The following is a 27,613-nucleotide window of genomic DNA, read 5'->3' as shown; positions in this document are numbered from 1 at the left end:
TTGTGTGAGCCTGACAAAGCAGGAGAGGGCACTCAGCAGCCTTTGAACACTGGAGCAAGTTGCATAAGACAGCTCAGTGTACCAGTGGACTATATTCACACACAGTGAAGAGTGTAGAGTATTGTACCACACTGACTCTGTGATAAAACATTCAAGCAATTAGATCTAAATAGGTTGAATTGTTAAATTATTCATCCTGATTATTACAGGGGTTGATGTGTTTATGTGTGTCTATGTGAAATCTGAGGCTACAGCCAGCATTAATTACCCATGATCAGAGCTATTACCACCCACTAACCGGTGATGGGAATAACAGAGTTATAAATAAACAGAGTTACTTTTTCAGTAATGAGTAATGAAACGAATTACTGTTTTCAAAGTTACAACACCATTACTGTTACTGACAATAAATTGCAGCGTTACTGTTGAGCTCACTGAGCTCATCCAAGCAAGCTGTGTGAGAGCTGCAAAGTGTTTTCTGTGATGAGAGGGAAGGGCGAGAAAACAAGTAATGACTTGATAAAGTAGTGGATAATTTCATGGTAAACCAATCAGCAGAGTGGGGTGTTCAGACACATACACACACATTCACAGTCGCACGCATCAATGAAGAAGTCACACATGCTCCTATGGCAAGTCCAGCAAATCCAAAGGTAGTATTTTTATAAACTTAAGGAACAACCAATATTGCCCTGCAAGAATGTATATGTGACATTACATTATGTCCAGGAACAACATGTGTTTCCATGTTGGTTACAAGCAATTCAAATCTCATAGAGCACCTCTTATCGTCACACACTTCAACAAATTAGACACTGTTGATAGCAGCCCAAACCCAGGTGATAAATCTGCTAACAAAGGAGATGGAGCGACCACATCCAAGCAGATCAAGCTTGATTTTTCTGCTCCACAAAATCTTGTGACAGACAGAACTAAACAGACTGACGGTCAGGTATGTTGTGGAAACGTGCTGCTATTATAAAAAGTTCTAAACCAGTAATGATATACTGGTGAAATTTGATAGGAGCCTTGTCTCACATCATCTCACAGCAATAATAAAACAGTGTAGAATAGTGTACAGTAATTTCATTTTTTAAAACATATTTGAACATTTGTTAAAAGAGTGACACAACAGTAACTTTCCCTGATAATTAGTTATTTTTATAATAATGTAACTCAGTTACTAATTCAGTTACTCTTTGGGAGAAGTAACTAGCAGCGATAATTAGTTACTTGTTTGAAGTAACGTGCCCAACATTGCTGCTAACAGATGTTAGTGGGTTTTAATGGCCTTTATTGTCCACTGTGAAAGGGGCAAAAGGCAGATGTCTTTTGTCTTTGGTGGGAAAAGGTACAATCAGCATTCATACCCAGGTGAAAAACCTCTGTAGTAATCCCAGGTAAGTAAGCAGTGATAGAAACAGGACACCTGGGTGGACACAATAATTTGCAGCACATCTGTTTGTTCCATCTGTCTCAGCTATTGTTCATTCAACAGGTTTTTGCCTAATCTGCAGGCTCTCTACAATTTGTAGAGGTTATAAAAATGTTAAATATCTATAGCATATTTTCCACTACCAGTACCATTTGTGGGCACTTGGAATGGGGTAAATGATATTACACATACTACTTTATTTGTAAAATCAGTAATGAAATAAAGTGTAACATTTTTTTACTTCTAGTAACACCTGTCCCAATTTCCACATGAAAAATGTGAAGCAACAAAAATTGTGATGAGAGCAAAAATGCCAGGAAACTGCCTGGACATCAATTAAAGTCTGCCAATTAATGCTGAATTCTCTACATTTACATACATCTACAATTATCTACATTGCATCAAGCAATACAAATGAAACACAAATATTTCGACATTCTGTTGTACTGTTTGTGTCGAACAATAACAGATGATCACACAAGTAAAAGTTTAAATCAAGGAAACCACAACGTATAAATGGCATGGTTTACGCTGAAATACAGGTGCATGGTTAGGGCCACTTGAAGTGAATGCTAAGAGCTAGCAATCACTCTTTGTTAGTTGATTGCAGATTCAGTTATCAGATCTACAATGGATGGCAGAGGATGCTGGGACATGTTGCAGCCCCCTGTGACCATGAAGAGGGCTTTGTTTGAAGAAGAACAATGAATGAATGACATTGTCTTTGAGGTTTAAATGCAGAGTGTTAGCTGTAATTTTAGGGTATTATCAGCTATATCGGGTTAACGTTAAGGCATGTGTGACATTGGCGTCCCCCAGTCTGAGTGTTAAATGCATTTGATTATGTTAAATCTTATATGTTTTGAGATTTATGGGTAATATCCTCCCATTTTTGCACCAGTGTATATACCACAGGGAAATAATTTTTAATAGCTTGTGTCTGTTAGTGCTTAAAATTTCCCAAGACAACCTTTGCTACAAACAGGAGATGTGGTGTTTGAAATATCTCAACAGCAAGCACAGTAATACATTTGATTGTTGGCTTTATTACATATTGTCATTTTAACGTCTGCTTGGAACGACTGAATTCAGCCTTTGATGACACCAACCCAACCTGTGAAACACCAAAACCAAACTTTTATTTTTATTATTCCAAAGCATTTTAATAATCACGGTTTACTGGAGCATTCTGGCATTTGTACAGATTATGCTGGACTAGGTTGTTCGCATCCCATAAGGAATGAATGGAGAAGTTGTTTAAGTTCAAAGCACCAGTTTCCATCCCTGAAGAGGAAACCAGAGCGCTCTGTTTGTCATTGATGTCATCGCCAGCAAACCACACTTCAAACTGGTAATAAGGAAGCAGGGGTATTCACTCCAAAACACAGAGGGCCTTATTTGTTCAAGCTGCACACCCTGCATGTAGCTCAATACTTCTACCAATGCTGTGTGCTAACGGTTGCCACATCAGACTCTCAGTGGCCACAGTCACATATGACTACCATGCCTCACCATCTCACATCCACCTCACCTCACCTCTAATGGGCAGGGCAGTAAGTAAGTAGTGTGGAGAGGTTGAGGCAGGCTTCTGAAAAAAGGTTTCATGTGCACAGACAGTCCGTGGAAGGAGAACTGCTTTTACTGAAATGTGAATTAAGAAAGCATTGATAGCGATCTAGCTGTAATCTAACTGGTGCACTGGGGATGTGAGTATATGCATATGTGCTCATACAGTATGTGTGTATAAAGCTGGGGGTTTGTGGGAGCTCCGCACTAAGTAATTGAGACCGTATTTTCAAACAGCCAAGACCAGATCTTGAGTCAATCATGTCTGGCCCCATGGTTGGGGTAGACCAGGGTCTACATCATTGTTTGACAATGTGTATGCTGCAGATTGATTTTCTGGTTACAGTGGAAGGGGGCAAGCGGATGTGAAAGGGAGTTACAAGATTATGCATTAGAAGGGAGGAAGTATAGGAAAGCGTAGCATTTGGACCATGTGCTGTACCCTGCATTTTGTTCAGCTCTTATGGATAGCATGAAAACATACTGAGCATCCAAAATAGTCTATTCTAAGTATATGGACATAGAAGTAATGCACACACATTGACTGTACTGTATATCTGAGAATTTGACAAATAGAAACCACATCATTTAATACAATGCAAGGAGCTACACTGAGTGAGGCAGAGACAGAATATCAATCAGTGGTAGCCTGGTAAAACTGGGAATGATGGATGCCTTCATCTTCCATAAAAAAAGAAACAGCTGATCATACTTGGCACAGGGAAACAGCTAATATCTTATAACACATTTGTGATTATTTACTGTTAATCTGAAACAGATGCTTACAGATTTTGCCATCTGGAGATTTAAATAAGCTATTGGTCTCCAATGGCACACTGGTGAATTGACATGATTACCTTCAGTGTCCTTCTGGCGCCACTTAAAACACAATCATAGTGTTTGTTTGACTATTAAAGCACATGAGACACTAAACCTACTATGATCAACACCGAATGTTGAGAGAGGGTTGTCTGTGAACTGTTTAATCAATATAATAAAAGTGGTTTTGCTATGTTAAACTGAGAACATCCTATTACATAAATGACAGAAAAGATCAAATGCCACTGAATCGCAAACAAATACATGCCGTGTCCACTGTATAAACATTGTGTGTAAACATATTGATCTTTAGGAATCAGCCGTGTAAGTACCAGTACTATGATAATTTAATCTTTACAGCGTGGTGTGAGTCTCCTTAACCCTAAACACATCACATCACATTTACATGTTTTAAGTTGGGGTTTTCTGCACTGCCATAAAGTCTTTTTTTCAAGAAGCTGCTCACTCACAAACCAATGGAAGGAAGGAACGATGACCTTTAGCCAAAGGGTATACTGTTTGCATACAGTTTGTTTACATATAGTACTGTAGCTAAAACTATAGTAATATGGACACAAGATAATAGGCACACCTATGGTCACTGCTGGACTGAAGGTAATATTATAGATTATTATATTTCCAACTAACAACAAGGGCTAGTATTTTATAAAAATGGTTGTTATGATATTTCCATTAAGTTCTCTGAAAAAAAAAACACAGTCTGTGCAATTACAGTATGCATGCCTTCTTTGTCTCAGTAATTTCTCTTTGCATCTGTTTTTGTTTTGTTTTATTTTTTCTGATGCCATTTCCACAGCAAAAGGAAGTGAAGCGCTTGCTTTCTGTTGAGTTTCTGGAATGTCTGATGTAAGCACAAAATTAATAGCATGCAACAATAAAACTATGTCTTGAACAGTCATTGTGATTAATATTGTGAGTGATGTCTTTTTTACAAGATGTTAGTTGCACTGACAGCAGTACACAATGAACTTTAATTTTACTCTTAATATTAGCATGTCCATATACAGCGATATAATAATTTCACCTCTGCATTTTTAGTACTTACCACCTTTCTACCATCTGATGTCAAACCCATGATCAAAACAAACACACACACAACATGGTTTGAGTTTCACATCTTTAGGGATCATCCCACACTAGCTGGGAAATTGAATGTGGGTGGGTGGGAGTTTCATACTTCCTGTTAAACTGCTACTCTACCTGTAAACTCTTTTTTTGTTCCCTCCCGTCTTGGATCTCTGTCTTATTGTAAAGAAATGATTGACCTCAGTCAAAGCTGATAAAACATTCCCCACCTACAATTATTCTTGCAACACACATGAAGAATATGTTATTTGCTACAGGATGATCTCAGGAGTCACATAAAAGCTACATTAAATCCAGGCGTTGTATTGGATTTCAGCTTCTGGGTTAGAATTTGTGATTCTCTTTGCACTCCAGGAATGTACCACAGATGCAAGTACTCAATGGGGTAATGTATACAATATGAAACCAAAAGAAACAAACTTATTATACGAACCTGGTTACCGGTTTTACAGGAAGTTAATTAAATAAAACTACAAGCTCTAACACATGCAAGATGAGAATAAATGCACAAATGCATGAGTTCAAGTTTTCATAATGTCAAGTAACATATGAAAACTGTTTTCCTACACTGTGACGACAGATATTATACAAGAAAATACCATAACATCCTGAATGTGCTGCACACTCAAAATGTGGGTAGCTATACTAAAGGGAGGGGAGATCAAACGTAGTGGCCTGGGGTAGATTAGACCCAATTCCACTTTGTTACTAAGGTCTGCATTTACTTTCTGACATTTACCATAAAGTTAAAATCAGACATGGCCCTCGTGGAGGAGGCCCCTTATTTAAAGTCTCCTAAACCTATCAGCGGATGAAGAAAGGAAAGAGGCTGATTTCAGACAGCAAGAAAGACCATGTGAGCATCTGCCTTCTATTGCCGAGCTCAGCTTGTGTGTTCCACTTAGCCACTGGTACTTTGAGGAAATGCACAGCAGTGTTAACAAACCCCCAGACTCATGATGTCATTGAGGTTCTATCATTACAGACTGCAGATGATGCTATGTTGAGCTGTGTAAGTTCCCACGCTTTGTAAACTTTGCTTTAGAATAAGCCAATTCAGTTTCCAGCTTTTGCTTAAGTTGTGAAGAGGAGAAGAGTATGATTTATAAAGAAAAGTCTTTAGACAATCTTTAGACAAAACCCTTTTTTTTGCACTACTGCTGCTCTTGTGTAAAAATCTATTTTGCAGCGTATGTCTGAGAGCCTCTTCAGTCCTCTAAGTAGTTTCAAAGGTGAAAGCTAGTTTCAGTTGCTACTGCACAAGTGAAATCTTTGGTGACAGCTCATATTTCCGTTCACAAATGTTGTTCCTGCAATGGTAGTGACATGCCTTTTCTACTGCTACGTTCAAAAGACCAGTCCTAAACAGATGTCACTCTCTATTGCAATCACAACACAGTGCTTAAAATGTGATAAATGGATGAAAAGTTGTTTTTCATACAGCTGGCTATTACAAGTTTACAGTATACTGTGTAAGTGGGTGTTAACTTCCAGATAAGCTCAACTGTACCACACCATGCTCACAATGTGTACAAGCCGTTTTCTTGAAACATCTGAGCACTTGGAATTAATTCTACACTTAAGATAAAACATACAGGTAATCTGTTCCAAATAGGCCATCTGCTGTTCCCACAGCAAACAACAGAGTCTAATAACATGCTGCATCCAATCAGATTGTAGCGGAGTCAGACGAGATAAAGGCAAAGCAATAAAATGAAACAATCTGGTGCTTTGACACTACAAGCAAGAGAGCTTGCTTTTTCGCTGCTGGGCTGGGGGCAGGAATGTGCTCTTTGAACCAGCTTTATTTAACAGTGGAGCAGCATGCGCACAGCACGCCCTGAGTCTCCGAGCTGGCCCAGGGACTGTTTGCTCCTGGCGTGGGCACGTTAGATGCAGGGCCACTGGGTCAGGGAGCTGGCATCCTCACCCCTGGCACAAGTTGCTCCCCTCGGGGGCGTAGGGGTTGACACCGGGCCCATGGTGAGCACCAGACAGACAGGGGCCTACCAAACAGCTTGTGACCATAACCAACAGTGGCAGAGAACAATGAATGCAATTATTTACAAGAACACAGTCCAAGTCTCTTTTAGTCTCTCCCTATTACGCCTGTTTACTCTCACTCTCTTTTGCGGGGGCAGCATGGAGGGGCTGTGACCCTGTCGGTACAGTCGTCAGCAGGACCTTTTCATAGCGCCCAGGGCTACCCTGCTATTCATGCTCTCTTGCCATCAGGCCTGATAACTGCCCAGCTGCAGCCATTTTTCCAAGCAACTTTTGATGAAGGGTCAAAATGTGGTAGACGCATCAAACTGAGTCAGGATCTTTTATTAAGCTTCATGCAAAACCATAATAAAATGAATATGGTTGTCTTTAGGTAGATTAAGAAGGAATCTCTTACTATTGGTTTTAACTACTAAGGAACAGGCAGGTATAAACCAACAAGTTTCTGTCAGCACATGGCAGAGCAGCAGGGAAGAGGCTGGAAGAAAAAGAACACATCGTCTGGACATAACTTTTTTCGTTTGTCGTGTCTGAAACTATTGTGTGATTAGTCAGAATTTCGGAGTGGGCTTGGTGAATGTGAAGAAGCAGAAAAGCTTATTCAGGTGCACAGAATCCACACAGGTCAACCAATACTGTCTGCCAGTCCTATTGTTCAAATTATTATAATGCTACGAGCATGTACAAGCCTACTTCTCTGAACATTATTGGCTTGTTAACATTTCTCTGTTCTCGTAGAGTATGTACCAAGCTTAAAGCGGTACTGCCTAAGTACAAATACTATATATTCAGCATGTTGATGAAGATTCTCAGTCATCCAGGTCATAATACGTAGAGAAGACTGAAGAAAGGCATCTGGACTTGTAGACTTTTCTTGAAGACCTTTCGCTGCTCCTTCAAGCAGCTTCATCAGTTCTAAATGTTGGTAGAGAAACATCGTTTATATGTGGTGGCAGCAATGTCATATATGCAGTCCAGTGCAGTGAGAAATGCTCTGATCTCTACATTGGAGAAACTAAACAATCACTCTAGAAGAATGGCTCAGCACAGGAGAGCCACCTCCTCAGGACAAGACTCAGCTTTTCACCTCCACCTCAAAGAGAAAGGACACTCCTTTGAGGACAACAATGTCCACATCCTAGACAGAGAGCAAAGATGGTTTGAAAGAGGAGTCAAGGAAGCCATCTATGTTAAGCTGGAAAAACCTTCCCCTAACAGAGGTGGTGAACTCAGACATCATCTTTCTACCACATACAATGCAGTGCTTCCATCCATTCCCAGGAAGTTTCACTCCTAGCCTAAGAACAATTGGCTGTCAACCAGCCCCCCCCCCCCCTGTAGTCTCATAGTCATTAGCCAGTCATTAGACACACCTGGCACAGCCAGCCAGACCAACACAGGTAAGTAGGGAGACATTTAGTGCTATTGTTTGGGTGTTTCATCCAGATCCACCCACTGAGGTCTGCCACAACATATAAACCATGTTTTCCCACCAACATTTAGAATTGATGAAGCTGCTTGGATGAGCAGCGAAACATCTTCAAGAAAACTCAAGGATTCAAGAAAAAGTCCGGATGCCTTGCTTCAATCTTCTCTGCGTATATATTTAGCCACATAAAACAACTAAACAACATAACAATGTGTACCCGTGCCTGATGTAATGACTTTGTTGTGACTAAGACCCCCATGGAACAAGATGGCACCCCACCACCTCATCACTGCACTGAGTCTAGGTGATAAAACAACACACATTGAATGTGGAAGCTGCCGAAGAATAATAGCACCCAAGATAAGCGTAGGCTACCTACCCACTGAACATAAAAACACAAAGGCATACATGCAGTGTCACACATGTACTCTGAGAGGCACATACAGTAGACATAGAGACTTCCATTTTTCTTTTCCCCTGTGGCTCTTGGCTGTGGCCCTTAGGAGTCTCCAGATGAAGAGAGCATGGAGTGTGGCAGAGGGTCCTTCCATAAACAATAAACAACAGTTATCTTGTGTGCAGCCGTCTGTGTCAAGTGGCACATGAAGCCAAGCCCAGCATCTGAGAGGCGTCTGCTCCTCTTTCCGCCTTTGGTCTTGTCTCTTTCAATGGCTTATAAAAGTGTGGATGTGTGTGTACGCCCATGGGTGTGTGTCTGTGTTCAAGCACAGGGCTCCTCTGTATTGTATTCTGAGGCTGGCTGGAAGTAAAAGGCAGAATTAAGAGTGGCAGGGGTAAGAGAAAAGGGGGCTGCCAGCACACTGCAGAGCTGCAGGGAGCCCCCCCAGATCCCAGCTGCCCAGGACTGGCTGAGACCTTCAGGCAAGTGCCAGGCTTTCTTGGCCCTCATGGAGGAGGGCCAGAAAGAGTGGGAGGTACACATTAGAAAAAATGCCAAAAATAATGTCTGGGCCTATATAAAGAAGGCCTTGAGAGACACACAATGCTGACATATGCAAGAAAACTCAATGTATTGGCAGGTAGAAAACAAGGGTTTTTCAAGTTCTTTCACAGAGAACCAAAACAATGTTTTTCAAATAATAAAAAGTTATGTAAGGTGCTGGAACCTAAAACCAACTTCCCAACAACTTCCTGAACTGACCACTTGAATTGGTCTTCCAGTATTGGTGGCCTAAGAGCCTCTCTTTCCCTACTCACCTTGGCAACGCAGAGGTTTATCTGGAACTGTTTAATGCATTATTTGTCTAACAATCAAGGAAGTGAGTTTATTTTGCAGATAATTATAGCTTTTGTTGCATTGATGGCCAAGATAAGCCAGAGTTCCGAACCATTAACTGGTTGTGCTTGTTCTGGCAAATGCCAGAACAGAGTTTGTAATGCAGAAGACTCTGTAAGAGTACTGGAAACAAGCTAGGAGATCCTGACATTAGATCCTTCAACTGCACAACAATCACTCAATCAATAAAACAGTTGGGTTTTTCAGAGCTACACTTGCACTTCTTTAACTTAACATTGAACTCACAACAAAAGAACACTCACCAGCCTACAGTATCTCTTGCTTCACTCACATCAAATAACTTAAAAAATTGAGGCCATTAATATTACAATATTTGAACCATATGTAAAGGCGATGTCTGACCCGACTCCCACCACACTCTGAATGGAGTAATGTACAACTGTTCTGAGTGGAATGTGGGCTCTGAGAGTTGGGGCTCTACTGTAAGCAGTAATAATTACAGCTCTGCCTGTGGAAATCCCCCGGCTGGTCTAGACACTTTTGCCCTCTGAGCTGACCCAGGAACCGGCTGGGGTGCTAATCATGGCACTTGGCAGACAGCAACATTTTTCCATAGGTCCTCAGAGAAAGCCCTTCCTCTGCAGAGCCAGGTAATCACAACAAGAGCACATCCCGCCCAGGCGGCAGGCCAATGAATGCAGGCCTGCTTTGTCCACCCCAGGAGGAGTTGGGAGACTATTTCTGTGCTTGTGACAGAAACAAATGACCCCTGTATCACCCTGCCTGTCGGCCTGACTGCCTGCTAAGGGAGCTAATGTGGGTGGTGTTCATCATTGTGCGCTCTCACCCTGGGGCTAGTGACAGGAAGTGAACTACACTATGACAAGGGAGAAACCTATTTATGTCTGTGGGCTGTTTACTTATGAACACTATATAAGGGTGGTGGGAATACTGATGTGGTAATTGTTCAGAAATGGGAAAAGAAGGAAAAAGATTCATGAGTATAAAACTAATATATCAAAAATCCCCTAGTGGTCTCTGCTTCCCGTGTCGTGACGTACACTGCTGTAATTTCCATAGCCAGGCCTTTTCCTTTGGACACCTGGACTTTATGTATCATGTCCAGAGGGAGAGATTTGGATACATTTCATTACTACTGCTGACAAGCTGTTTTCTCTGACACCTTATTGCTGCTACAGTAGCTACATTGGGAGCTGATTGACAGGGATGTCAGAGACACTATTGTTGGTTCCATTCCATTAATATAGGAGAGTAGAACAACAACCCATATAACAAAATACATATATTATAATATTGTTTTAGGTTTTAGTAACAATCTGTAACAGAATAAAATCGACAGGTTCAGTTGAATGTTAAAGGCAAAGATGTTTGCAGAGCATTGTAGAACTTGTTTATTTCACTATGATGAGCTGAAACATTGGTTAATTTGGTTGACTGTCAACAGTTCCCACAGTCTAAACAGGAGGTCCCAATTTCAGTGGCCACCAAATAGTTTGGAGACATAAATGTGGAGGACTTAACAACAGATCTCATGCCAGACCGCCCTTCCTCCTCTCCATGACTCTGACTGATCTGCGTGATAAATGTATTTAAGCACACACCGACGGAAAATCTTATTTCCTCCCACGTTGAACCCTAGAGACAGACACAGAGCAGGTATAAAGTCCAGGTGGGCTCTGGCAAAGATGGCCAATAGTGTCTAATGTTTTTCACACTGTAGTGTTTCCATGAATCTACACACAGCTGGTCTTAACGCACAAGTAACCGGTAACCACAGTTATAAAAGATAAAGTGATTTGACTTACATTAAATACTGCCCATAGCTGGGCTTAGATCTCTCCTGGTCATATCAGCTGTGTTTATGATGTCACTCAGGTGTGTCCAGAAAGAGCCTAACCAAGAGGTCTGCCCCAACCGGCTGTTTGGTGTTGCTTCTCTTTGTTTTTCTGTACATTTTTCCTCTTGTCACCATAAATACTTTCTGATTAGCGTTGTATTTCAACATCTGGATGGCTCTCTGTGGTGAAATAAAAAACAAACAAAAAAAACAAACAAACAACAAAGACATCAAATTCAGAACACAGACACAGTGGGAATATCAAGAAACAATTATGCCTATTCATACACTGAAATGTTTCTTTTTAATGTGTGTGTGCCATTTCCGCCTGGGCATTTTTGTGTGAGCGTAATTGCCTCTGTGTACAACCTTTTCTTTTCCCTCAGCCCAGTGGACTCCTGATGCCCACAGTGATCTAGTCTGCCATAGCCAGACCCCACAGATATAGCCCACCCTGGCACTGGCAATAGCACAGGCAAGCTGACAATTATTATCTACCTCACTGCCCTTGCTAGCAAGCTGACGGGACGGGCAGCATTTGTCTGGCTGGAGTATACAGTATCTGTCTCTTTGACCCTACAGAGACAGACAGTATCTGTTTGTCTCTGTAGGGTCAATGAGTGCATCTTGACACCCCCATATCACACCACCACCACCACCACCACCTATATTTGACTGGTGAATAACATCTTTTTTATACATTTGAAAACATGTTAGATCAAGTCATGTGTGTAAGACACTGTAACTTTCTATAACTAAAAATCTGAAAAAAGTCAACAAAAAGTCACATTATAGACAGAGAATAAGATCTACACAGTGGCAGATGTGTGTTTGCAGGAAACCCCAATCTAACTGACAAGGCCTGTGGTGTGACTCATCCTGGGATTTTCTGATTATGTGGTTGCCTCCAAATCCTCCTCCACCTCCCTTCTCATTACTGACTGGTGTTCACCCACCAGAATACCTCACATTCAAAACCAATTCAAAAAAAATATTTCCCAAGTGTCCCAAGTGTTGATGAAGTTTAAAGAATTAAGTAGCTACTTCCTGAAATTGACTACAGATGTTTCAGCTGGATCTGGCATCAGTGAATATACAGTACCCTTATGACTTATTGAGAAGAGGCACACTAAACAGTCAAAAGAACTCCCTTTAAAATGTTACTAAAGACAAGCCAGCATCTTGGTGGCATTGTGGTGCTGAGTGCAAAGTAGCGTCAAGCGGTATGGGCGATACTACAGAGAAAACAATAAAATGCAGAATAATAACAGATAAGGCCTGTGATGCAGATGGCCCAAGACTGTTTTAGATAGACACCCTCCTCATCAGTCTGAAATTGCAGAGGTCTCTTGAAGGAGACATTACGAGAAATGGAGGATCAAAGAGAAAAGCCCTATGGACTTACATTACAGCCTACAGATGGTGCAAACTGATGTTTTGGTGTGGTGATGACTGTATACAGTAAATCATTCTCTCAGTCATGTGTGGAAATGGTTTTCTATTTATGCAAGCATTTTTCTGTTGTTTGCCATTTGCCCTTGTGTAACCTGTCCCTTGCTCCGCCCACTGGTATCTAACAGTTTGGGCCAAACTATTAATAACTTAAGAATGGACCAACACTCTTGACTTCTGAACTGGAAACATTTCTAAGTTAAAAATAAACACACTAGCTGCAAACACACTAAATGATCCCAACTGTTCTTTGAAACATGTTGCAAATAGTCTTTGGTGGCCCAGCCCTGACCCTCATTCATCTCAGTGAGATACAGTGGGCTAATTTGCGATCAAAGGCACTATATCCCACAGAAATGAAATGTATGCAAAAACACTACATACACAAAAACAGAGAGGTCAAGAAGCAGGCTAACCACAGTAGCAAGTTGACCACTTATCTACATGCCCATCCATCTGTGTATGCACCTAATTTGAAAGTGAATTCTAAGTAATGAGAGAGAGAGGAAGACATTTGTTTACAGCGAACAGTAAAAGAGGATCAATCTGCTCGACTAATTTCACTCTAGCAGAAAACAGCTGTGCAAAAATGTTGTTTGTAAGCTGAAGAAAAAGTGCACCCTACGCCCACCTGCCTGTAGCACACCAGACCTCTCCATGTGTTGCAGGTATTCATATTTTCAACAGAGAATTGCCACAATAAAATTGGAGGGTTAGTGATAAAAATTAAGTTCTTCAAACGACTACAGCACAATCATAACATGAAAATATTCTTTAAAACTCAGCACCCTTGATAACCCTTTTTGTCTCCATCTACAATCTGTAAGAGCTGAGACTTCAAAGCTTGGAACAGGGCCACATTCTCAATGTCCAAGTGACCACTTGCCTAAGCTTGGATGTGATCCTAGAAGTTTTTGACATCGATGTCAATGAGACAGGCAGGCTCATTCAGACAAACTTCTTCCTGGCTCAGTTCTCTTGTTCTCACAAAATCCAATACATTCATAACCAAACAGTGGTCAACAACACAAGAGGATCACGGACATAGAGGTTCTGTGATTCTTAAGTGGTGCCAAACGGCTTTCTCAACACTTAAGTTATTCAGTTACAATAAGTCAGTTCAACTGCAGCTGGGGATCATAATTCACAACTTTAGGCAACTATCATCCCTGTTGCACAGCCTTGTGAACTGAATACCCTGTAAAATATGAATCCCTCTTCTGATGGCTAATTATTTGTACAATTAATATGAGTTTCCAGCCACACCTCATGTGGTCTCTATTGTTACAGTAAGTTAATTCTTCTAACTTTACAGAGAATAAATTTGGTGCATCTCTAGTTAAATACAGTATATGACATTTTGCAGCAGTCTGTACTCATATCCAGCAAAACCTTCAGAAAAAAAACCCAAGGTCTAGACACACCACATGAGTACTACTCAGAGGAGCTTAACCTCCATTGTGATCCTTTTCTGCGATAAACCCCGGTGGTACACGGCTTGATAAGTTGATCAGCAGCTGATTCATTGTACTAAATTTGAGTAAAAATCAGACACAGACTTGTCTCTGATCAGTGACAGTTCACTACAAATCTATAAGCTTGCTGTGGCACAGCCCTTAGAAGCTTCCTTGTTTGTGACATACATACTGTAGTTCTCCAAGGCTACTTATCATATGATATAGATGTGATAAATATCTTTCAGAGTTCAAAATGTTCTGGTTTTACTTTATTCTACTGGGTATCTCGGGCTACTTTATCATCTCTTCTTTTAGTTCCACCTCTATTTTGCCTACATTAAATGTTTATTTATAATTAAGGCTAACTATTCTTGTCTAAATCTTACTAGAAATACTTGAAAACATCAAATCTTTGTCATTTAAGCTGTTATTGCTTTTTTACTTCCTCACTAATACTGATGTTCCCTTTTCTTTCTCTCTTTGTCTCACTTTCTCCCCTTTCCTGGACACACAACCTCTATTATCTGTCATTCTCATCTCTTCCTTTCGGCCTCTCACTGGTCCCTGGCAACATCCTGAATATTCATAACTGTCCTCTGATGAGCATGCTAAATGGGTGTCAAGATGATTTGGCCACATGACAGAATTGGATTGTCTTTGATAAGCCCCGACTTGAGCCAGAACAAGGCAGCAAGGAGGAAAAGAGCGACAGAGAGAAAAGAGACATTGACCCAGAGGGTTTTTTAGGTGCTTTGTTGAACCAATCAGAACTTGGGAGCATAGCCGTTGAAACTGGGACTGGGCAGCAATGGAAAGGTCAGTGGGGGGGCGGACCCCTGTGGTGGCCCTGGGGGTGAAAGTCATTGTCACCAGGCTTTAATGGGTCCCAAAATTCCTCAACTGACCAAAACCTGTGAACGATTGAGAAACGAAAAAGACATTTGTGATTCAAATAAGACCTCTGGGGGCTTCACTGTGAGGTCTGCAGTTGGAAAAGCTTCTCAGAGGAAACAAACACTCTGCCATTCCTGAAAGGATAAGCCAACCTGGTCTCCCCTTTATATTTGCTACAATTTCACATTTTCATAATTTTACATCACAAAACTGTGGGATTTAGCTTCATTTACTTTGACTTGGTAACAAAAGTAGCTTCTACTTGGGAAATAAATTATTTAATTCATTTGGCCATATGGCAAAGTAAATACTCTATCAGTCAAAGCTTGTGGGAAAAAGAACAGTAATATGAATTGATGTTTTTAATACAAAAAAGTTCTATTATTTCCAATATAAAATAAAAAATAAATATATTTGTTTTCAGGGATTCTGTATTTTATGAAGAGAAAGACCAATGTGGAATATCAGAATATTCCCCGTTTTTTTTTATTTATTTATTTACATATTATTGTAATATAGATATAAACCTCCCAATGCAATGTGCATCTGGTACTACTACATGGGTTTCTTAATGATGGATGAAATAATACATGGGTGCTTTTGTTCATCAAACCAAGAAGTTGCTATACTATTTCTTTTGTCAATCTTCCAGTGTCATATGGCCAGTCCTGTCAAACTATGAGCAGCTTTAACAGTGTACCAACATCTCTGACTACTGTCTCAAAGTCTGTTAACAACCAACAACATTTACCAGGGTGCATAGTAAACATGCATACACATGTCAGAAACCTCCCCCCCCCCCCCCCGTTAGGCTTTATCTGTCTTTTGTTATCAGTGCTTGGACTGGAGAATGGCAGGGGGTCACAAGGGTAAGACATTTTTTTTTCAGCATCTGCTTAAAGAAAGGGGGGCAGGAATGGAGGACAAGGGGCCTCTCCTTACTCAGCTTCTCAACCCTACACACACCCTGCCCCCCAACTCTGATATTTTTGGAAGTTTTTTTTTCCTTTATTTTGCCTTTTTTCCCTTTTCCCTTTCCTCTAAAAAACCCAAATAATGTGTGAGATGGATGAGTGAGCAGAAGCAACACCTCCCCCATCAATCTACACCCAGGGTTATAGGAAGGAGGTGGGGGGGCTGGGCTCCACAGCACCCACTGGACACACATGCACAATCCATTGCAATACATATCTACATAGCTGATATACACAGCAACCACAGATACCCTAAATGCAAATGCAGATGCATGTTCAAAGCATTTAGCCATGCAATGACCGATAAGCAACACTGTGAAAAACCCCAACCTCAGCATGTATACCCCTCCATACCACAAATTAAATTGTGCCATACCACAACACAATCCATTTACAACAGCAAACCAAAAAATGTAAAATTGCAATAACCTACACAGGAAAGAGAACAAGTGAAAGAAAAATAAAAAATAAAGAAAAAAAAGAGAAAAAGAAAGAGGAAGAAAAGAAAGAATAGCGAGAAAGAAAGAAGAGAGGCATGAGGGATAAGAAAGAAAGAAAGGAGTGTGGAGAAAGGAGACACCAAATGGTCCTGGTTAGTGGCTGCAGAACACAGAGAGATCTGAACAACAAAGTCTGTCTCTCCCTCTCCGAGAGCACTACCAGCACAAGGAGAGAATTCCAACAGAGTGTCGTCACTGTGAAAGGGGTAAAGGCAGGGAAGTGGTTTAAGAAGAAAAAAGAAAACCTTGGTTTAAGCCTGTGGGTATGTTTGTGGGTGGTGTTGTAAATATACATTCGGTATATACTGTATGTGTGTATGTATGTAGACACAGCAGGTGGGCTTTGGGAGGTCCTATGCTTGATGGTTGTATTGTACATATGTTAATTGTGCACTGAATTAGGCAATTTGGTGCAAAAATTATAAGCTGTTGCTATCCTTAGAAATGCAGAAAGATTTCATGCTATATAAAATAATTTATTATGTTATTTTGTTTAATAAAAGCTTGCACAAAATGTAGGTTATCCTTATTTAGCCAAACAAAATGATATAATTTAGATGCACCTAGTAAACTGCATGTTTGTGATCTGCAACAAGCTTCTCCACATTTTTCCTGGTTATCACATCAGCATGTCACACACTGGCCATGCACATGTTAGCATAACTGCAGGAGGACATACAACTACATTAAAACAATTTTATGTCAATCACCTTGCCACCAAATGTGACCACTACAGGTCATTTATTTGTGAGGATGTGCAGATAGTACAAAGACTTCTGCGCATACACATTGTCTTTGTTACTATAGGACAATGCAATAAGTTGACACATAATGAGGTGTCCATGTGGATATAGGAAGATATGTTTGTGCAAGCTGAAATGGATTCAACATGATGGAACATTGTGCACTAACTGCATGACAAACAGAAGAAAAATTCACCAAGGAACACTGGGAGTTCCAAATGTTTTAAAATGAGTCAGATCGAGCACACCTATATGCCTGCTTATTTGGATTGAGTCTTTTATTTTTTTCCTTTCTCAGGAAGAGTGGCTGCTGCTACTGCAATGTGTGTGTAAGTATAAACGGATGAATTACGATACATGACCCAAATGCACAAATGCACACATGTAGTTTACATGTTGGTGTGTGTGGCAGGCAGGCACATCCTCCAAAAAGCAGGAGCCTGGGTTCATTTGCAGCCACTAAACCTCAAAACTGTGGAGGTTCAATTTATCTGCATCAGACTCCAGACAGCTTGATCTTTGTTGCTGCTGCTGCTGCTGCTGTCCATTTTTGTTAGTGGATTGGTAAATGTCTGGTTTCACAAACTCTTCTACAGAAGAACTGTAGGTCTTTCAGTGTCCACATGACAAGATCAGTAATATAAGTAATATGTGTGAAGACAATGAAAACAACATGTCATTGATGAACTCACAAGAACGCTGTTAAGATATTTAAGTCTGAATTAAAGAAAAAGAAGGTGGCCACAATGACTTCAAACCAAGCTAAGAAAACCACTGACACAGTGGGAGAGAGAGATTGATAGAGATGAAGAATCAGAGTGAGAGAGATAGCTTAACTAGCAGCTGTGAACATTTTCCATTTGAAGTGAAACATTCCTGTGTGCTCGTGGACCTGCACACTCCAGCGGGCTTCCTCTCAGCTCCATGTGGTATTTGTCCCCAACTAAGATCCAGAGAGTGGGAGAGTGAGCTGCAAACTTTCCCAAGGATACCATCCAGCCACACGCCACTCTGGCCCTACCTCTCAGCAGAATTGCCTTGCTTTCCTCTCTTCCCGCTCTCCTCCTACACACCCTAACTACCTCTGCTGCCTCCTCACCACCAAAACATGATTTATATTTATATCAGAATTGACTCCTGATTAGAGATTCACTCTGTTCTACTACCGCCACCCATATCTAAACCAAGTAGCAACCTCCAGGCCTGTGAAGTAAGATCAATGTGAAAGTGTCAAAAATGACAATTCCCAAGAGACCTTTATATAATGTCCAGCTTTACAGCAGAAATAAACAGGACTACGGTCTGGTACAAAAAACGGTTTTGTTCTATAGATTAGTTCTCTTTTTATGACAATAACTGTATGGAGGTGATTTTATTTAACTTACTCATTGCCATTACATTAAGACTTAAAATTGTGCATAATTATGGGCATGAGTTCTTTGAGTTGCAGGACTGTGGCGATTCATAGAGCAAGATTCTTGCTTCTGATGTTTTCGCCATTAGTTGCCGGGACAGTTGCTGAACTTCGACTTCTGTTTGGATTTCAGAAGAAGTGGTGTAAAAATGTACCGCAGAAAAGTGAAACAGTCCAGCAGAAGCTTTGAAAGTAGACACAGTTGGCAGGGACCATCCAGAGCCTGCCCTGCCTCTTGAGCATCTCTGCTCCTCCACATTATGTGGCATTATGCAGGCTTTGAGTTTGTGAACAAGCAAGGGGAGAATAAAGGTAAAATGAAGAGAGTATCTTCAGTGGAGCATTATACCAGTCTCCATGTAAAACCAGCTTGTGTTGATGATGGCAACAATGAATGAGTGTTTTTTTTCACAAATTATTCACTATACAATTTAATTATTTCCATTGAAGACACTGCACACTTAAAGCTACCTTCACAAACTGGGTGCTGCACAATGCACCTGGTATGGGTGGGCATTTTAATAACTCAGCTTTCTCTCTGAATAGCATGCATGGAGAAATGTATTGCTTCAGTTGACTAAATTTATTATCAACACTGACGCAACATTCACATAAAAAATAGAAAATGGAAAATTACTTTTCTCCTCTCTCTGTCTCTCAGGATCTATTCCCTGCCTGAACTTCTCTTGGCCAAAACCGACTCACTAAACTCTCAGCATTTGTTTCTAAATGTTCGACATCCTTCTTTGTGCATTTCCTTCCAGGAGCACTCTGCTGTCTGATCCTACCTGTGCTGTATCCATATGCACACTAAATAGTCAGGACCTCTTTCTGCTCTCTTTATGTCTTTATGCCCATCAATAACTGCTCTGTGTGTGCGTCCCCTAAAACTTTTAGCTATGCTTGTGTGTCCTCAGGATCTTAGTTCTCCAGTTGTGTGTGGGGTAACATGATGCTTTGGCCTCAGCCAGTTGCCGCAGATGGCAAGGCACAACAGCTAAGCACAAGAGGGGAGTAAGGAGGAAGTGCTGTTATCTCCAGCTGGCTCAGTGGCTCAGCCAGAGCAGTCGGTAAGACGAGTGCAGAAACAGGAACACGTGGGTGTACATGCAGGCAGTACAGAGGCCCCTGAAGTCTGAGAGGACAAGTGTTAGGAGAGTGTGCATGTGTGTACATGCATGCTGCTTCTTCTTGGTACTGTGTGTGTATCCAAAGCTGCATGTGTGTTCACATGTAGGTGCGAGTGTGTGTGTGTGGCCTTTAATGCCCCTCAACGTAGTGGCCCACACATGATGTACTTGTAGCCCAGAGAATTTACTATGACCTTCATCTTGTTTGTTTGTGCAGCCTTCTGAGCCGCCGTGATGCTTGTGTTTGAGGCTGTGTTGTTTTAGTCCTGATTACCCAGCATTTAATGTCTAACTGTTACAGCAATTTGTAAACATCTGAGAACAGTCAACTGCCAGGAAATATCGCTACAACATCTATACTTTTCTTACTTTTTAAATGACTGGACAGTCTGAGCTGCATTTTTGTTTATGTTTTGAATATTATACACAATGGCATTAATGGGATGAGCGCAAATAGGATTCAAACCCTGGTAGGTAGCTTATTTGGATGCTTTAAATTATTGCCTGTCTGAAACTATGCCTCTTGTGGTCTCTGAGGGATTCAGACCTAAAGGAACAAGAGCCTCTGACAGTTAGGAAGATGCAGCCATGAGACCTCGCATACCAGTAAAACTAAAACAAGAACACGTTTCCCGTAACATGCAGCGATTCCCCCTCTCATTTTTAGTGTTTCTGTGTGTGCAGTGAATGTCTTTGTGTGGCCTTGTAGTGTTGCTGAGTTCACACACACTCACTAGTCTGCCTGGGAAACTTCTGTAACATACAGTTTTAAAGCTCCTTTGAAACTTATCATTGCATATATTTAAAAGTCTGTTTACAGATTTAGAGTAGTTGGGACTTTGCTACAGGCCTGTAAAGATATGACAACACATCATTTTCCAAGCACTCTTTTTCCAAGCAGACTCCTCTCTTTCCACATAAATCTTTCCATATTTACATCTCCATTTGTAAAGAGCCCAAGGCCAACATTCCCTTTCTCTCATTGTGTCATCCCACCCTTTCCTAAAAGTAGTTATTGTTGGCCCGTGGCATCATCACAGCCAAACAACAAAAGGGATTGTCTGCTACAACACAAAAAGCTGACATCATCCCTTCCGTGTCTCTTTTAATAGCTTTGTGATGTCCAAATTCAGCTGCACCTCTGCCACACTACATCTTTAAGAGACTAGAGCTCCTGTTAGGGAAGGCGCTGTTACATAACTGAGCCCCCTCCTTCCTACCACTACCCCCACCACCACCACATACCCCTGCCCCTTTCTTTGCACATGTTTCAGAGTGTGATTGCCATGAGTTCAACACTGAGAAGGGGGACAGAGGACCCTCTGAATGAGCAGATTTGGAGCGTGCGTAGTAGTGAGACCCTCACACCACATCATTCCTCCTCTCTCTGTGACCATCCACCCTCTCCCCCAGGCAGTCAGCTATCCTCAGTCCATGAACAATGGGACTGTTCAACCAAAATAGTACCTTGCTTTAGCCATGCTTCCTGCTTGTATCCTGGCCTTGCAATATTTCTTGTCCCTTATCTAAAGGGCATTCCAGTGGATTCCTTGGTTCAAATGATGACTAGGATTGGGTGTGAAGGCTAAAAGGCCTGTCCAGGCAAAAGCAGATAAAGGAGCGGTGAGAAGTAGCAGTACGGCTGTGAAGATAGGTAGACTCAGACTAACAGAGGTATCACACATTGCAGTCAAGCAAGTGCAAGCGTGTGGCCTAGAGGACATGTAAGTGTGTAGTGACTATTTCCTGTGTAGCTCACTGTTGGTTGAGAGCAACACATCCATACACTGACAAACTTCTCCTCAATCTCACAGCTGGCATAGACCCCTTTTGAGATTAGTCAACTTTAAAGAAATTAGAATAAAGACAACAGTGCATTGTGTTGCAGGAACAACGGACAAGCATGCTGTTAAAAACAGGCTATGTATGCCCACAGAAAAAACAAATGACACCTTTAAGTAAGCATGGTGACTGAAAATTCCCCTAAAATCCTAGGCCTCGGCAGAGTACACAAAGTAAAGAAAGTTCTGTAAGCATCATTACCATACACAACTTGAGAAACATTATTATTATTATTAACATGACTTTTTTAATTGATAATTCATTGACATTCAATGACATTGTAATTTGAATATTCATATTTTGTTTTTAGTAAATGTAAGTATCAATAGGTAATTATACAGTATATTTGTTATGTGTGATTATTATTATTATATGTGAATATTAGTACATAAACATTTTTTTTCTCCTTTGAAATCCTTCACAAAAACAAATTCTGGGTCAGGAGGATGACAATAATGATGAAAGATCATGTGAAGAAAAAGTTTTGTGCTCATTTATGATGAGTTACTTGGCTTTCATTCATAAACTTAACTGCAATCAGGCATGTTCACATAATAAAGCCCTAATTGGCACTGTTCATTCCAGTCAAACATGACCAAACTGATGGGAGCTCTAATCTCAATCACTGTAACAGCTTTTGAATGTTTATCAAAATAGAGCAACAAATAGCAGTTATAAAAACAAAAGTAAAAGCAGTATTGCAGTAGACAACTCTGCAAACATGGTATAAAAAGACCACATGAAGGACTGAGGGTAATATGACATTGCTCTCCAGATTTCTGAGAAAAACAACCCATCTCTTTTTCACTCTGAAGCTTTTGCAGTCTGAAGACAGACCCTACCCTCCCCAAGGGTTTTGCTCAGCACAAACCCAAGAAAGGTTGTTTTTTTTCTGCATTGTGTAGAAGACATGTTGTGAAAGGTTTTGGCTCTGACTGTCTGACAGCAGTGGGGGGATGTCTGTGTGTGAGGGCCTCATTCATGGCTGTAGAAATATGATGTGGTGAGTAGATGCATATGGAGCTGTACATCTCTCCCTGTTTTTGTCTGAAGTGCATTCAAACCACGTCTTCCTACTGAGAGCTTCATTATACTGCCCAGGAGAACACATCGTCTCTGTGGCTGCATCATGGATCTCTCAGTGGACTCTGCCTCACTGGTTTCTTCCTCTCTATTACACAGCAGAGTGAAAGAATGGGAAGTTACCTTCTCTAGCCCTAGAAGACCACCAGGAATGAAAAGCACACGTCCTCCCATCAGCAAATATCCCTCACTCTTCCTGCTGCCAATCTTTTTGTTTACTGTGGGAACCCTTTGAAAATAATATCCATCTCCTGTTATCCATATGAATATATCTCCCATATAAGTTGCAGTAATCCCAATACTTCCAACAGCAGGTATTCCCTGGCACAATACCAAGGGGAATTTTCTAAGTGAGCACTAAAAGGTATCAATATATTTTCTCAGGTGCATGTAAAGCTATGTGAATGCACACATGCCTGCAGCAAAAATTTAAATGAACTGTGTGAATGTGTACAATAATAGACAATCTCTGAGCAATGTGAACGTGACCCTGACGTTCTTACATATGAGATGTAAGAGGATTGATACAAACCCAACTGAAGAAAGAGCAATCCACAAATGACTCAAAAGAACAAAACACATGCATGATCATCAGTAAGTATACTTGTCTCTTCTATTCAAAACAAGTAACACATACCAGCAGCACTTGGGATAGAATGAGGCCCCATACAATTAACAACAATTGGTTGCATTCCCTTAAGGATTTTCCCAGACAAAAGTGCCTGCCGTATCAATACTGTCCCTTGCTCCCTCCCTCGCCTGCAGTGCTGTGGTATCATATCTGGCCTCTTTGTGCACAGGGGGATTTCCAGCCGCTGAAACGGTGAGCCGGTTGGGAATGGGCAACCGACCTCTGGGCAGCATTTCTTGAACGTGTGGGAACAGAGAGCTCTGTGCAGGAGTGAATGACATGGTGACAAAATGTGGCAAACTCACACATACTTTTCTTTGGGCATGGACACACGGTGACATAGTGACACAGCAGGTGTGACTGTGTGAAAGCGACATGGAGGATTTGAGATGACACAGGCCAAGCTGTTGGCTCTTGTTGGTATCAGTCTAGACTGTCAGTTTTACTTGACCTTCATACAGACCTAGGCATTTTTCTATGGACATGACAGGATAGGGTTGACAATGTGTGTGTCTGTGTGGGTATGGTTGTTAAAAGGATACCAACTGGGTGACAAGGATTTGACATCACCTTGTCAAAGCCAATTAATAAGACATAATGCAGCTGTCCTTCATCCATTTAAAAACATGACTGTTACTTTGATGAACAGTATGAAGCATTCCCTCTGGGACAATAAAATAGAACAATAAGAAATAAATAATACACTCAAACTGCTTTGTATGTCTTTACATCTTGCGCCTATTTGGCATCGAACAGGCAATATTACTGGCTGGTTTGACAGTGAACTCATTTAGAGTTTTGCACAGGACAATAAACACCCTCTTTCAGAATACTCATAAAATATACTATGAGCATTCTCATACATATGTGTATGAGTATGGAAATGAGCAACAGACAATCAGTTCAATCCATCAAGAATTCAAGCAGGGAGTTGCTGTGCACACACACACACACACACACACTCCTTAGGCACCATGGACAAACATGCAACACCAATAAATTTACCAGCAACTTCATTAGTGAAGGCTATGGCAAGTCCAAGTGTTTGAGATTCCTTAGGGTTTTAACACTTCGGATTCACTAATATCTTCAGCAGCAAGCAGTTCACTATGGACTCTCTTTCAGTGACATACAGAAAAATGTAATGCAAAGAACTTTTGAAAATGAAAAAAAAAACACAAAACAGGTGACACTAACTTATCTGTCTCATAATTATTTTTTAACCTGAATCTGTCTAATCACTATAAAGGTAGACTATGTAGTAAAGCTCATTAAAAGTTTAAAACATAATGTAATTCATAGTGTGTGAAGACATATTACTACATGCCTTTCTGCCAGAGAGGTGGGAGGATATATAGCCCCTAAAATGTGCACTCTCAGTAACTGGCCATTGCCTGTAATCTCACTTTCTCCTAGGGATGTCCCGATCCGATCACGCGATCGGAAATCGGGCCCGATTACGTGATTTCAGACTCGATCGGAATGGGACATTACCTCCCGATCAGGACTCGGATATATTTTTTAGGGCTGTCAAAGTTAACGCTTTCTGTGCAGGGTGGCTCTGTGTGTTGTAGCGCAGAGGTATGACAGTTGCTTTTGGTGCGAGAGGTTCTGGGTTCGAGATCTTGATGTGCTGCGTGTGTGAAATCTCCAAGTGTGGACACACACACACACACGTTTTGCCGCAACGACTGCCTTTATAGAAAGTGTCGGATCGGGACTCGGGACTCGGTATCGGCAGATACTCAAAATCAAATGACTCAGACTCGGACTCGAGGGCAAAAAAACCTGATCGGGACATCCCTACTTTCTACTGCTAGATGGTATCATGAGCATCTACTTAGTGTTGTCGGCTCACAGACCAAGAAGAAGCAGACAGGAAGTGAAAAGGAGAAGCAAAAACAACAGTGTATGGATGCTACAACAGCAGATTAATTTAGCAACTGATCATTATCGCCCACAGTTCATGCTTTGGACAAACGGAAGGAAGGAAAGAAGGGATAACAAATACATAACATCTATTATGCATACAGCATTGATGATGATACAACTTTCTAAGCTGCCTTTTTTTTACAGTTCCCAAGTTCGACTTTCTTCACTTACAAAACGATCTTTTAAATTGACAAAAAATAATCCCTGTATAAATATTAAATTATCTCATGATTGAGTCTGGATTTAAAATTATTTGTTGTTCTCTATTCAAGAAGTTACAACTTAAAAAAGGTTTCTAAAAAGTATAGTGGCTAGACAAAAGATAAACTTCTGCTTAATATCAGTAACCTATCACATTTATGTATGAGCATGCTGCATCTGCATAATAAATCTATAACATTTAATGAGAGTACTCATTTAAAAGAGTATTAGGGACTTACTAAACCGGATATTTGTAATTACCGTTAACACAGCTTCGACAAAGAACCTGTATGTGACCTTACATAGTGCAGCTCTTGTACAAGCAAAAATGTAATCTTGTGTCTCAATGACTGAATCACTAAAACAACATGTCTGGCTAGTGGTCAGTAATGAGCAGACAGAAGGTTAATCAGATCTACTCGGCAAATGCAGAAAACCCCAGCTGCACAGAAACCATTCTTCTCCTAACAGACTTGTAATTTTGTAGACAGACAGACAGATGCGACTTACAAAACAACTCGTGAAGAGGAATGCCCGCCATTTGGCATGTACAGTCCAACAGATGAATGGCTTTTGTTGAGGGGTTTCACCGGGCCCAGTTGACAGAGGGCTAAAGTCAGTGCTCCCCAGCGCAGCAGCAGACGGGACAAAGACAGCCCAATGTATTTCACCCACAGTTTTTCTCTAGGGGCCTTTTCATAGCTAATCCACCAGGCCTGAGAGGAGCAGCAGGACAGGTCAGTAATGCTGCTCCACCTCTGCAGAGGCCTTAGTCTTTGGCAGCATTATGGAGGCAGATAAAGGAGCTAGACGCTGCCTGTGTCTCTGAAGTCACTTTTGTCAGGCTGATCCTGTTCCCTGACATTGGGCTACTGGGAGGAAGACTGGCAGGTCATTGGCTCAGTTTAATAGCCAGGTAAGCTGCTGTAGAGCCTGCTGTTACTATAGTCTGCCCTGGCTGGGTGCTTACATTATGACTGTCATGAGATCAGAGGGCACATATCCCTACCTTTCATAACCATTTGTTTCTATCTTCCTCTGCCTCTACCTTTCCCACCTTGATTGCCCTATTTCTGGATGTCCCAAATCACCTAGGCTACCCTTTTATTAATAGTGGCTGATGCCTGTGAATCAAAAGCACTTTAAATATGTCACATTCCACATGGTACCTATCTCTGTGGCGGCAGTACTTTCTCACAGAACTTAAACCCTATTTTTCTTTGAATGAGAGTACTCTATTGTTGTTCAAATTGTCCATCCAAACCCTAGCAACTTCCCCAAATCGGTATGCTGCAGGAATTTCTGGCTCCACTGCCAACTCTAGCTACCTGGTAAAGGGGATTAGGGCTGCTTTATCCTTTAGTCAAGAATGCGGAATGGCTGAACTTCTGACCAAGTCAGACAGGCCTGACATTCAAAGCCTGTGTTCCAGGGTGATGCCTCCAACCATTGTTGTCCTCTCTCAACTTGAAATTCCATCAGGACAATTCCATGTCAATGTCACTTAATATAAGCATAACCTACTGTATGTAATGATAATAATGTAAGCCATGAACAAGAAAGGGATGTTGACACAAAAACCTTCAAAACAACACCCTCACAAATGCTTGGTCAACAGCCATAACCTTAATTATAATCCTAACATTCATGTTTGAACACTATCCATTCCCATCAAAGATGTTGTGTTAGAACAGGTAAAACCATGTGCCCACCCATTTTACCCACTCCTTTGCCTCTCAGCTATCATGTAAAAATAGCTATCATTGATAGCATTCCTAAGTTATGACGCCATGTTCAAGGTGACTACCACTCCCCATAATGACGTGAAGTGCACACCTTTTCTCCAGAAAACAGCTGCTAAATGAATATGGCTCTATCAAAACA

The 27,613-nt window shown here is 41.1% G+C and overlaps 1 long non-coding RNA gene across 1 annotated transcript in view; it reads right to left on the bottom strand.

Moving 5' to 3' along the window:
• Nucleotides 1–27,613, bottom strand: part of LOC114437563 (uncharacterized) — an 87,655-nt gene that overhangs the window by 26,264 nt on the left and 33,778 nt on the right. Inside the window, exon 2 of the long non-coding RNA XR_003670915.1 lies at nucleotides 11,445–11,656. This is a non-coding gene — a long non-coding RNA (uncharacterized LOC114437563). The remainder of the gene's footprint in view (nucleotides 1–11,444; nucleotides 11,657–27,613) is intronic.

This window comes from Parambassis ranga, chromosome 6, assembly GCF_900634625.1.
Source record: "Parambassis ranga chromosome 6, fParRan2.1, whole genome shotgun sequence".
Lineage (NCBI taxonomy): Eukaryota > Metazoa > Chordata > Actinopteri > Ambassidae > Parambassis > Parambassis ranga.
This window is presented reverse-complemented; position numbering and strand designations above follow the sequence as displayed.